The sequence below is a fragment of the Lactuca saligna genome, chromosome 1 (assembly GCF_052625555.1).
Source record: "Lactuca saligna cultivar CGN05327 chromosome 1, ASM5262555v1, whole genome shotgun sequence".
NCBI classification, from domain to species: Eukaryota; Viridiplantae; Streptophyta; class Magnoliopsida; order Asterales; family Asteraceae; genus Lactuca; species Lactuca saligna.
The window spans coordinates 113,208,129-113,221,284 of NC_136417.1; positions in this window are offsets into that span (position 1 = coordinate 113,208,129).

A 13,156-nucleotide genomic window follows, 5' to 3' on the forward strand; every position below is an offset into this window, starting at 1 on the left:
GGCTGACTACCCCTATCAAGTCAACACTGCTCAACTCTGGTCAACGGTCAACTTTGACCGGACTCGGTGAGTGCACTAGAGCGACTCGGAGAGTCTATACGTGTCCACTGACTCCCTAGGATCATCTCTCGACACGTCGAGTATTCCCCCACTCACGAGTTCCACCTGGCATGAATCACGGGGCTACCACGACTCAACTCGCCGAGTATCAAGAACAACTCGGTGAGTTCAAGCTCGACTCAGCCCCCATAATGACTCTCTCTGACTCACTGGGTCAACCCCCAACCCGGCGAGTCCACTCGCTGAACACTTTACGTGAAACCCCGACCCTACTCGTCGAGTCTCAAGAACAACTCGGCGAGTTCATTCCATGCACAAACTCTATTGACCTTCTGAGGCCAGATCTGCTTTCCCAAACCATAGATCTAGCCTCCCCAAGCATGAATGTCACGTAAAGTTTGGAACTTGATGCTTGCATAACCCTCACAAGGCATCAAAAGATGATTTGGTCCCAAAATTGAACCACCTAGGTCTAATAACTCCATAACAACCCAAAAAGCCCTAAGGGTTAAGGTCTCTGGACCTCTTTGAGTCCAGATCCAAGGCACAAACTCGAAGAGGGATCAATTGCTTCACAAAATCGTTCCTCAAAGGGGTTATAAAACCCTAACTCTAAAGATAAACCCTAAAGTTGAAGGAGATTCGAACCATTACCTCAAAATGAAGCCTCTAGACTCTAGATTTGCTAGAACCTCACCTCCTCCTTGCTCTTGCCACCTTCTTCTTGCTAAACAAGGAATACAAAGGCTCAAAAGTGACTTCTTCTCTCCCAAAACGAATTTGCTCTCTTAGGGTTCTCTCAAGGGACTGGTAGCCACAATGGGAGGCTATAAGTGCCCTTAAATAGGCTCCAAACCCGGGGATTTAAGGTTTCATTAAACAGCATGGACTCGCCGAGTGCATTCCTTGGACTCGCCGAGTCCAGGCGCGAACCCGCGTCCAAAACCGCGCTCCTACTCGGCGAGTTTGAGCTCCAACTCACTGAGTCCCCTCACAAAACACCAAAAATATAAGAATGAATAATACCTGGGAATCCGGGCTGTTACAGAAATGGTGTTCGAGCCAAAGAGTGACCCAAATATCGATAGTCACTACAGTTAAGTAGTATTAGAATTCATATATCAATGTGAAATTGTAACACCCAAAGTTTTGAAGGCCAAGAAAGGAAAGAAAACCCTAAGTTAGGAGTCGACTCGACGAGTCCAAGGAGGGACTCGGCGAGTCCGAGCGGGACCCGGGTCGAGGAGTAAGTGACCGACTCGGCGAGTCTGGTCTGTGCGAGGAAAACCCTAATTCCGGGAGTTGTATCCTATATAAAGGGTGTTATGTCCCTCCCTTAGCCCCCATATCATCCTAGAGAACCTGTAAACCCTATATTTCGTGTGAGCTTCCATCATTTGAGAGAAATAGCTTTGGAGGAAGGAAACTTTGGAAAGGAACTTGTGGATCAAGAAGTTTGCTTCAAAGGAGAGGTGTATACCCGAGATCTACTTTGGTTTGTGTTCATCTTGGAGGTATTAAGCTGCCATTTTCCCTTCTTTGCATCTAGATCTATTATGTCATGAGATTTGGGGGTTTTATGGTTGATTGAGACCCAAATCGAGTTAGGGGCTTAGATATGTTGTTGCCACTTCGGATCTAGTGTTGGGATGGTCCATTATGTCATAAAGCATCAGGAGATGAGTAGTTGGTGAAGCCCTTTTGTCCTTAAACCAAACCCTAGTATGTTTTGAGCCTAGATCTCTTTTGGTATACGTAAAGTTTGCAACTTTACGTGGGGATTGAGCTTTGGAAGTATGGATCTATGGTTTGGAGTCTCTGCATGACTCAAAAGTCCTCTGCATGTTTGGAGATCTGAGTGTGTCACACCCCAAAACCGGAACGGCGGAAACGTTCTGGGGTGGATGGCGTCATGTCAAGTATCACAACACATGCATTATAGTAATCAAAGTACAACTAAACATTGCATTAATAGTAATAGTTTTACATGTTACATTACAATACATCAAAGTAATACAAGTAATAGAATAAATACAGCGTGGTACTAAGCTATCTTCATCAACGGCTCTGGAGATGTACCTGTCTAATGCTAACCTGAGAATACAAGTTATTTGAAAAGCGAGTATCAGCATTTTTACAAATGCTGGTGAGTTCATAAGTATTTAGTGACATTTATTCAAATAACTTTATAAAGTAGTAGTTTAAGTGTTTACTGTGTATTAGAGTTCTTTCCAGAAAATCCTATATTTTCTTTAATAAAGAAAGCCTTCTACCAAGGCGGGTCAGTGTTTTGTGGTATTAAGTAGTTTTCCCTAAATTGCTATCATTATCAAAATACTGAATTTGATTATTGAGGAAACACAAACGACATCAGGGAAAAACATATGCCTCAGCAGTGAGGACTGCTGACTAAGGCAAGGAATCATAGACTCCAGGAGAATATCGAACGAACGACACGCCTGGTTCAGTCTAACAAGTAGAGACTCAGACCCCAGGAGGTACCAAATGAGAGGTACGGCTGGTAAGGTCTAAAACAGTGAATACAGACCCCAGACAGTATCAAATGAAAGATACGTCTTGTAAGGTCAAAACAGAGAAAACAGACCCCAGACAGTATCAAATGAAAGATACGTCTTGTAAGGTCAAAACAGTGTGACTCTAAAAATGAGTTACCAGCATACAGTGTAGATTGCCGGTGAAATATCGTTACCTTAAAGCCATGAATTATTAGGTAACCCGGGATACGCGTAACCATACTGACTAGAGTTCCAGACGCCCTACAAGCATCTATAAGATGTGACATTTGTCACCCGTTGGCTTGGTAGGCCGGGACTGTAGCTAGCAGTCTGGGTGCGGGGTTGTCAATCCCGTATAGATCTATACACACAATGTCCGCTCTCCCTACAGGAGACTCTGATTACCAACTAGACGACGGAGAAGGCCGTGTCCTGAAGATGCATCCCAAATAGTGGGTAGAGACTTCCAAATAGTGGGTTTCTAATGTAAGTGCTGAACTAGAGGTAGAGACTTCCAAATAGTGGGTAGTGTGTTTCTAATGTAAGTGTAGACTAGAGGTAGAGACTCATAACTGAACTGACTAGAGAATTCCTGAATGTCTATACTCATATACATAATATATAACTAATGAATCAAACGACCTTCGGACGGCCATCCGATCCCACCAGACCACATCTCAACGAAGAAAAGGAAATAGGGAGGACGAGCCTTCCTAAGTCTTTCAATCATTACTTATATGTACCTATATAAGCACAGACATACATCTAACTACGACTGAATGTGTATCAAGTAGAAGTGATTCTTGTGAAGTAGGAGTGTCAAACAAGTGAAGTAGGAGCGGTCGCAAGTGAAGTAGGAGTGTCGAACAAGTATAAGCGTATCACGAAGTAGAGACGACAATAAGTGAAGTAAGAGCGTCTATCAGGTATAAGCGACTACAAGTATAAGTGAAATAGAGACAATAACAGGTATAAGTGATATAGAGACAATAACATGTATAAACACATCACAAAGTGAAAGCGTTATCGAGTAGGAATTTAAAATACATGAAAGCAAAGTAGTGGTATCTAACAAGTAAAAGTATACGTCGTGAAAGGGAACTTGTATGAAAAACCTTTATTCTCGGGAAAATCATAATTTGTGTTCTTTTGTAAAATATGTTTGAAAATTTTTGGAAATCTTTCATAAACCAGTTTAGAATGAAATTTCATAAAACAATATAAGTAAGAGTTTTGAAACAATTGAAAACCATTATAGTGTCCTACTCGGTAAAACAGTGTACAGTGTGGTAAAATCTTGTGCATACGGGTTATCAATCACATGTGATTGATATGATAACTAGCATATTTAACTTGTATTCCCCCCTATAAAACATGTAAAAACATTTAAAAGGTTCATTCAGGGGTATGAACTCACCTGGTGAAAGTAGGTCCGACGAAGGTGCCGGTTGGGTGTTCGTTGTCACGTAAAGACTCGAACACACTCAATGACCTATTTAACATATGTTCACATACTATTAGTATATTTGATACTAATTAAATAAATATACGCACTCAAAGGAGTGGAAAACACTTTAGGTAAGTGTTTGGGTGTCCCGGGTAGCCTCTAAAGGTGTGTATGGCTTAGGAATGGAGTTTACTCTCCGAGAGTAAACCCTTATCTCTTAGTTTATGGCCCAGGGACTACTCACCATGAGTTTACGGCTGTAAACTCATGGTGAAGGGTTCTAGTGTGTTTAAGGCTTCTAGCTTGTTCATGGAATTATTCTAAGTCCAAATCCAAAAGGCATGAGTGGTTTTAGGGTCTTTAAGGGCTCTATTAGGGAGTTTACGGCCCAGGGACAACTGCTAAGGGATTTTACAGCCGTAAACTCCTATGCCTTTAGTTAAGTGAAGTTTCAAGCCCCTAATACCCTCTTAGCATTTTATAGAAATAGCCTAAGGCCTTTTGGGGAATAAAAACCAACATTTAGGCATGTTTGAGGGGGTTTACGGCCTTGACACATGTCTGGGCCATAAACTCCTGTTGTGCCTTCATTTCATTGTGTTTAATTGTGCTAAACCCCAAATACTAAGTCCCTAAGTTATGTATGAAGCCTAAAGGTGTTTTAGGAGTGTTTTTGGGGCTTTTTGACATGCTTAAGAGGTGTTTACGGCCTTGGCATATGCCTGGGCCGTAAACTCTCTTTTACCCCCTAAAACCATGTGTTTTAATGTTTAAACACTCCGAGGCAAATCCCTTAATTTATTTCCAAGCCATTAGGGACAAGTTTGGGTCATTTTCGCCTAGTTTAAGGGGTTTACGGCCTAAGGAGGAGCTTAGGCCGTAAACTCCTCTTCCTTAACTTCTAAGTCCGATTTTTAAGCTATAAACATGAATCAATATGTTTAGAACAAGCTAGGGTAAGCGGACTTATGATTTGGATGCGTTTGGTTGCGGATTTGGGGCAAAAATGGGTCTAGAGAGAGAGAGAGAGTGTGTGTAAAAAGTCTCCAATGGACTCCACTCACCTTTATATAGGGTTTCGAGTCGGGGCTCAGTGGAATTTTACCCGATACTACCGTTAAACGGGGCTTTTGGTCGCACCCGATTTAGTGGTCGTAATAATAAAACTTAACATTTTCCAAATAAATGGAAATGTGTGTTATGTGTTTTTATTTCCTTTTATCACGACTTAACGGCACATTTAATGTAAACAAATGGAATGTTTATTAAGTTGATGACTTTTAATTAACAGAACTTCTATAAACTGGAATATTCCGTTAACGGTAACAGGGAAATGTAACGGAACAACTTGGGTTGTCACATCATCCCCCCGTTAGAGGGAATTTCGTCCCGAAATTCAGGTCTAGTCAAGGAAGTAGGTATGAATGCCCAAGTAGAGGTAGGAGAGTACTTCCTATATGGTTGTCCTCGCATTCCCAAGTGAACTCTAGTCTGTGTTTGTCATTCCGACAGACCTTCACGTACGGGATGCGGATTCCGTCTAGTGTAGCTAGTGGGTTCCAACTGGTGTATCTACAAGGTTAGGGTTCTCAATGGATTCTATCAAGATGAGTGAGGCACGAAGAGTGTTGTCGGGAAATCACATATCAAGTCTAAGAAGTGGATCGATTGGGTGTGAATCGTGTGGTATATCCAAAGGTAGTAGCGGCCTGAAAAGGGTTGGACCAAGTCTCCGTGGGGATCCTCATATGGTCCTAAGCTCTCGGAATGGTAGAGCTTTTCATCACTTGGAACATAGTGTACTTCTATGGCAAGATCATCACTGGCGTGATCGCCATTCCGAAGTTCCTAACGTTCTCACTCGTACTGTGTGTAGTCCTTCGGGTTGGTTCTTAGAAAGCTCAAGTGGTCTTTGGTCTCGCGTTTCCTGTCAACTGGTTGATAGAGACTTTCTAGATCGTCGAGTTGGTTGCGTGACTATGGTTATTCGTTTGCTATAGAGTGTCTATCTCAAGCTTGTGCAAAATGAATCTACACTAAGGGATCTTGAGATACGGAAACCGTGCAGGTCGGGGAGATAGGGTTTCACCAGACGAGCGTTGGACTATCTTAGGAGGTGATTCTACTATCTCTGCGTAAGATGGTATTCGTGGAACACCTAATAGTCCAAGGGTTCTCCAAGACTTTGGTTTATTCTAGTGCGGAAAGCGCATGTTCCTGCATAACCCTTCGACTAACACCTCGGCTGGTGTCAAGTCTATAATCTCTTCGGGATCTGGGTCACGAGGCTTAACGCAATTACTTCCGCACTTAATCAAGTATTCTTGGCCGTGAAGGTTATCCTGTGTTTCTCGGTATCCTAGTGTTCACATCGGAAATTGCATTTTATCGTCTATAGGGTGACGACGATTTCCTTTATGCGAGAGAGTGTAGGATGATAGGCACTACTTGTCTATAACAGGATGGACGAAGTGCCTGAGTAGTGCGAGCATCTACTGCCACTACTCTTATGAAGGTTCTGAGTTTCCTCGATCTAGGTCAAATCTAGTGAGTATAGAGTCTCATCACTCGGAACTTTAATAGCTCAACTCGTAGCGATTTCCTTGACTCCAGCTCCTATTTTATGGAATAGGATGAAGGGTTTTTCTAAGAGGTTCATGGTAGAGCTCATGCTTAGCCTAACCACAAATACCGAGTGTATGCAAGCAGTATATAATTGAGGTCGGTAGGATGTTCAGCTATGCGACTCCACCCCAAACCCACAACCCAACGAGGAACAGGGAGTAGGGAGGAAACACACACCTTAAATCTTTTTGATCTCAATTATATGCCACCTTTATGCATATACCAGGTTATAGTGGTCAGTCTCATGAGTTCTATTCTCTGGGTTCACGAACCTGATGTGTGAGGTGTGAAAGGGTCTTTCTGGGGATTCTTCTGAGTATGCTTCGGGTCATTATCGTCTTCTGGAGTATCTGCAATGTCGTTCACTTTGGTGTCCATCTGACTACGAGGGGTCGGTCAACAGCGTACGGTACCCTCTCTTGGGTACTTCGGAAGGTTTGAGATAAGAGGGACGATTGACGGATCGCATTAGGTTTGATTATTTGTGTTAGGTTTAGGTTCGGGAGAACCTTTATTTGCCAACATGGCTACGGAGAAAGTTCTTTTTACACAGCACTAAGAATGTACACATGGTTGCACGAAGTCAAACCATGATCAATAGAGTCGTCGAAGTTGGCACACTTCCACATGATATAAAGTGAAGATCGATAGAGTCATGTTCCGAACAGGCACACAAGTTCTAGGCGTCTCGGGTTTCGTCCTATGTATCACTACCGTGGGTACTTGGACCGATAGAGTCGACGCAGAACTATAGAGAGTCCTAAGTGTTTCCGAATAGAGTACCTTTTCATGAATGGATTCTCACGAGGCATTTCTATAATCGCCTCACATATACTAGTCATGTATATTTAAGGTGGGGAGGACTGTTGACTGAGCGACCCCGCCCTAAATCCACAACCAAACGAGGAACAGGAAATGAGGCGGCATTCACTCACTCTAGGTCTGTCCATCTTAAATATACATGGTCGTAACGTATATGTTTAGCCATTATAGTTTTACCTAATGAATTTTTAAATTTTATAACAGTGCTGCGACTTTCGCCTTACTGGGAAGAATTTACATTTGAATTAGTCTTTTATTGTTCTCGGTTAGTTATCTGGGATCGAGAGACGTACCAAAATCTACTAGGTTTCTTGATGCTTCTCCCTAAGCATTAGATTTAGCCTCCTTCTGTGTCTTTGTTGTTTCCTTCAATTGGGAAATCCCTTTTGAAGTGTCCACTCTCACCACATAGACAACAAACTGGATTGGTCGTCACATTGGTGATTGATGTAATACGCTCCACTGGAGTTCTGCACACGCGAGCAGTATGTCCCTTCATGTTCCACCTAGCACAATAGAGTTCCCGGCAGACACCATGCTGATGGTAGCTGCACTTGCTGCAGTGGGGAAGGTCTCCTAGGTACGGTCTTCTTGGAGTCGGGAGGGAAGGATTTACAGGAGCATTGGCCGTCTCAGCTCGTTTCCCTTCGGAAATTCCTTGAGCCGAGGTACTTCCCTCCTCAATCTTGAGTTTTCTCTTTAGTGGGTTCAGTTGAGGTTCTTGGGTGACTAGGTATGGAAGTGTTGGTTGCTGCTGTCCATTGCCAGGATTGGAAATCCCGACAGGCAGCTTGCTAACATTGGCGTTGTTAGCATTCAGGTGAGCCATGACAGCTGCTATAGCTGCTAAGACTGCAGCTTGGAACGTAGCTTCATCGAATAAGAGAGTAGGTTTCTTGTTTGTGAACTGGTTACGCTTCTTCGGTGGCATGGTTTCTCCTACACGGAAGGGAACACAAGGCAATAAGAGACGATGGTTAACCTTGGACATTTCTGTCCTGAACGTATTAGGCATAAATTTTTCCCGTACCTAGGGTACTGATTGTCTGAGTTTCGACCTACATCCCTATGATGTAGTCCTGGTGATCAAGGTAAGAGTATGAGTATCGGAAAAAGGCCATAAGATGCGAGTCATTCCTACTAAGTTACCTTTTATACTGGGAAAGGTTTCAATCTCCGACCTGGAGAGATTTGAGAACAGTTCGGAACGAAACCGCAGAAAGAGGGGCTCATGAAGGCTTATGGCTAAACCACCTCAACAGAGGTGTGGGGGATCCTCCCTAATCGTGTAGTCGGCAACGGGAAATGACGATTTACCTAACACATAGCGTGAGTAATGTAACCACTAACTCACTAAATTGTATTATTTTATGGGTGTATTAGCGTGACGAATATGAGGAATAGACACTTCCCGGGTTCCATGTACTGGCTCCCTCGGTCTGGCTCGTATCTTTGACTGGAATCGGCGTTGGTTTCCTTCAGGTAGTTTCCTAGGGTTCTTTTCTCGTATGGACATATTGAATTCCTACTCCGCCTTCCTCCTGATTCCGACTCTGGGTGTCACCACGTCATGATGGATGACTGTGAATCTCCGAAGTTTAGGCGAATTTCTCACCGATGTCCCTAATAGATATGGGCACTTGGTGAATTCAATAGTCTCGACCTAGTTCATTCGTTTCCTAGCTGGAAATCTTCTCAATGAACTTCTTCGGGGTCGGACTCAACTCCTCTGTTAAGCACTGAAGAGGGTAGGGTTTTCTACAGGGTTCGTGCGAGAATGGAAATGTCTAAAGAATCCTAAGGGATTATTAACATTTCACTGGATGATCCATATCGAGTCCTGCTACGATTACACAGGGTATACAAATCATATATAGCTTAGATCCGATAGGCCTTCGAATATGTGATACTACTCTAGAACCACATCCCAACGAGGAAAAGGAAATAGAGGGAAACCACAGATTCTTAGCCTATGGGATCCTTATTATATATAACCTTGGGAGTATACCCTTTGTAGTTGTAGGTATATCAATAAGGATCTTTTTAGTTATTCACGCAAGGTTGTTTATGTATTCTAAAATACCCCTATGGTATTTTAATTCTTGTTTGCTTCTTATCTTCTAAATATAATTCTGGGATTAGTGTGAATCTTTTAGTGTTCTAAAATACTCCTATAGTATTTTAACTTTATTTTTGGCTCTATCATTCCTAGTTGGTATGTTTCAGACCTGTTGCAACACCACTATCACTCCCGAGCACACGTTCATCGCATCTCGAATAAATGTAGTTGATCAGGTTATATTTATTCCAGCTTACGATTACATAACTACCCAGGTTTGACGGCAATGTTCAACATCCGAAGACTTTTATTCTTGTTCTTCTTGTGATACTTTTGTTCAAGTGTTTAGATTCTGGATGTTAATATACTTTGGTAAAATATGGTTATATTTTAAAATATAATTCTTGGTCAGAGTGTTTTATCCCTTTGTGTTTATAGGTTGTATATCTTTTATGAATTGATATACTTAACTCACTATAAACAATGCTCTGATACCAATCTGTCACACCCCAAAATCGGAACGGCGGAAACGTTCTGGGGTGGATGACGTCATGTCAAGTATCACAACACATGCATTATAGTAATCAAAGTAAAACAAAACATTGCATTAATAGTAATAGTTTTACATGTTACATTAAAATACATCAAAGTAATACAAGTAATAGAATAAATACAGCATGGTACTAAGCTATCTTCATCAACGGCTCCGGAGATGTACCTGTCTAATGCTAACCTGAGAATACAAGTTATTTGAAAAGCGAGTATCAGCATTTTTACAAATGCTGGTGAGTTCATAAGTATTTAGTGACAATTATTCAAATAACTTTATAAAGTAGTAGTTTAAGTGTTTACTGTGTATTAGAGTTCTTTCCAGAAAATCCTATATTTTCTTTAATAAAGCAGTCTTCTACCAAGGCGGGTCAGTGTTATGTGGTAAAAAGTAGTTTTCCCTAAATTGCTATCATTATCAAAATACTGAATTTGATTATTGAGGAAACGCAAAAGACATCAGGTAAAAACATATGCCTCAACAGTGAGGACTGCTGACTAAGGCAAGGAATCATAGACTCCAGGAGAATATCGAACGAACGACACGCCTGGTTCAATCTAACAAGTAGAGACTCAGACCCCAGGAGGTACCAAATGAGAGGTACGGCTGGTAAGGTCTAAAACAGTGAATACAGACCCCAGACAGTATCAAATGAAAGATACGTCTTGTAAGGTCAAAACAGAGAAAACAGACCCCAGACAGTATCAAATGAAAGATACGTCTTGTAAGGTCAAAACAGTGTGACTCTAAAAATGAGTTACCAGCATACAGTGTAGATTGCCGGTGAAATATCGTTACCTTAAAGCCATGAATTATTAGGTAACCCGGGATATGCGTAACCATACTGACTAGAGTTCCAGACGCCCTACAAGCGTCTATAAGATGTGACATTTGTCACCCGTTGGCTTGGTAGGCCGGGACTGTAGCTAGCAGTCTGGGTGCGGGGTTGTCAATCCCATATAGATCTGTACACACAATGTCCACTCTCCCTACAGGAGACTCTGGTTACCAGTTAGATGACGGAGAAGGCCGTGTCCTGAAGATGCATCCCAAATAGTGGGTAGAGACTTCCAAATAGTGGGTTTCTAATGTAAGTGCTGAACTAGAGGTAGAGACTTCCAAATAGTGGGTAGTGTGTTTCTAATGTAAGTGTAGACTAGAGGTAGAGACTCATAACTGAACTGACTAGAGAATTCCTGAATGTCTATACTCATATACATAATATATATCTAATGAATAAAACGACCTTCAGACGGCCATCCGATCCCACCAGACCACATCTCAACGAAGAAAAGGAAATAGGGAGGACGAGCCTTCCTAAGTCTTTCAATCATTACTTATATGTACCTATATAAGCACAGACATACATCTAACTACGACTGAATGTGTATCAAGTAGAAGTGATTCTTGTGAAGTAGGAGTGTCAAACAAGTGAAGTAGGAGCGGTCGCAAGTGAAGTAGGAGTGTCGAACAAGTATAAGCGTATCACGAAGTAGAGACGACAATAAGTGAAGTAAGAGCGTCTATCAGGTATAAGCGACTACAAGTATAAGTGAAATAGAGACAATAACAGGTATAAGTGATATAGAGACAATAACATGTATAAACACATCACGAAGTGAAAGCGTTATCGAGTAGGAATTTAAAATACATGAAAGCAAAGTAGTGGTATCTAACAAGTAAAAGTATACGTCGTGAAAGGGAACTTTGATGAAAAACCTTTATTCTCGGGAAAATCATAATTTGTGTTCTTGTGTAAAATATGTTTGAAAATTTTTGGAAATCTTTCATAAACTAGTTTAGAATGAAATTTGATAAAACAGTATAAGTAAGAGTTTTGAAACAATTGAAAGCCATTATAGTGTCCTACTCGGTAAAACAGTGTATAGTGTGGTAAAATCTTGTGCATGCGGGTTATCAATCACATGTGATTGATATGATAACTGGAATGTTTAACTTGTAGTCCCCCTATAAAACATGTAAAAACATTTAAAAGGTTCATTCAGGGGTATGAACTCACCTGGTGAAAGTAGGTCCGACGAAGGTGCCGGTTGGGTGTTCGTTGTCACGTAAAGACTCGAACACACTCAATGACCTATTTAACATATGTTCACATACAATTAGTATATTTAATACTAATTAAACAAATATACGCACTCAAAGGAGCGGAAAACACTTTAGGTAAGTGTTTGGGTGTCCCGGGTAGCCTCTAAAGGTGTGTAGGGCTTATTAATGGAGTTTACTCTCCAAGAGTAAACCCTTATCTCTTAGTTTATGGCCCAGGGACTACTCACCATGAGTTTACGGCCGTAAACTCATGGTGAAGGGTTCTAGTGTGTTTAAGGCTTCTAGCTTGTTCCTGGAATTATTCTAAGTCCAAATCCAAAAGGCATGAGTGGTTTTAGGGTCTTTAAGGGCTCTATTAGGGAGTTTACGGCCCAGGGACAACTCCTAAGGGAGTTTACAGCCGTAAACTCCTATGCCTTGAGTTAAGTGAAGTTTCAAGCCCCTAATACCCTCCTAGCATTTTATAGAAATAGTCTAAGGCCTTTTAGGGAATAAAAACCAACATTTAGGCATGTTTGAGGGGGTTTACGGCCTTGACACATGTTTGGGCCGTAAACTCCTGTTGTGCCTTCATTTCATTGTGTTTAATTGTGCTAAACCCCAAATACTAAGTCCCTAAATTATGTATGAAGCCTAAAGGTGTTTTAGGAGTGTTTTTGGGGCTTTTTGACATACTTAAGAGGTGTTTACGGCCTTGTCATATGCCTGGGCCGTAAACTATCTTTTACCCCCTAAAACCATGTGTTTTAATGTTTAAACACTCCTAGGCAAATCCCTTAATTTATTTCCAAGCCATTAGGGACAAGTTTGGGTCATTTGGCCTAGTTTAAGGGGTTTACGGCCTGAGGAGCTTAGGCCGTAAACTCCTCTTCCTTAACTTCTAAGTACGATTTTTAAGCTATAAACACGAATCAATATGTTTAGAACAAGCTAGGGTAAGCGGACTTACGATTTGGAAGCGTTTGGTTGTGGATTTGGGGCGAAAACGGGTCTAGAGAGAGAGTATAGAG